Genomic DNA, 1,283 nt, shown 5'->3' with positions numbered 1-1,283 from the left:
CTCGTGCCAAATTTCCCGTTTCTATGACACCGGGAAGTGAGAAAATTACATTCCGCACGTAAAATTTGGACGCTAATTCTTTTGTGCATAGAATTGAATAAAGGAGTTGGGACCCATTAGCTTTTCCTATTTTTGACATAATCAATGCTCGTGCCAAATTTCACATTTCTATGACGCCGGAAAGTGAGAAAATTACATTCCGCACGTAAAATTTGGATGCTAATTCTTTTGCGCATAGAATTGAATAATCGAGTTGGGACCCATTAGCTTTTCCTATTTATGACACAATCAATGCTTGTGCCAAATTTCATGTTTCTATGACATTGGGAATTGAGAGATTTAGATTATGTACGTAAAATTTGGACGCTAATTCTTTTGCGCATAGAATTGAATAATCGAGTTGGGACCTATGAACTTTTCCTATTTATGACATAATCAATGCTCGTGCCAAATTTCACGTTTCTATGACACCGGAAAGTGAGAGAATTAGATTACGCACGTAAAATTTGGACGCTAATTCTTTTGCGCATAGAATTGAATAATCGAGTTGGGACCCATTAGCTTTTCCTATTTATGACATAATCAATGCTCGTGCCAAATTTCACGTTTCTATGACACCGGAAAGTGAGAAACTTAGATTCCGTACATAAAATTTGGACATTAATTCTTTTGCGCATAGAATTGAATAATCGAGTTGGGACCAATTAGCTTTTCCTATTTATGACATAATCAATGCTCGTGCCAAATTTCACGTTTCTATGACACCGGAAAGTGAGAGAATTAGATTCCGTAAGTAAAATTTGGACGTTAATTCTTTTGCGCATAGAATTGAATAATCGAGTTGGGACCAATTAGCTTTTCCTATTTATGACATAATCAATGCTCGTGCCAAATTTCACGTTTCTATGACACCGGAAAGTGAGAAAATTAGATTCCGTACATAAAATTTGGACGATAATTCTTTTGCGCATAGAATTGAATAATCGAGTTGGGACCAATTAGCTTTTCCTATTTATGACATAATCAATGCTCGTGCCAAATTTCACGTTTCTATGACACCGGAAAGTGAGAAAATTAGATTCCGTAAGTAAAATTTGGACGTTAATTCTTTTGCGCATAGAATTGAATAATCGAGTTGGGACCAATTAGCTTTTCCTATTTATGACATATTCAATGCGCGTGCCAAATTTTAAGTTTCTATGACATTGGGAAGTGAGAGATTTAGATTATGTACGTTAAATTTCGATGCCATTTCTTTTGCGCTAGAATTGAATAATCGAGTT

The sequence above is a fragment of the Eleutherodactylus coqui genome, chromosome 8, assembly GCF_035609145.1.
Source record: "Eleutherodactylus coqui strain aEleCoq1 chromosome 8, aEleCoq1.hap1, whole genome shotgun sequence".
NCBI classification, from domain to species: domain Eukaryota; kingdom Metazoa; phylum Chordata; class Amphibia; order Anura; family Eleutherodactylidae; genus Eleutherodactylus; species Eleutherodactylus coqui.
The sequence above is the reverse complement of the archived record's forward strand: the minus strand, read 5'-3'. Positions refer to the sequence as shown.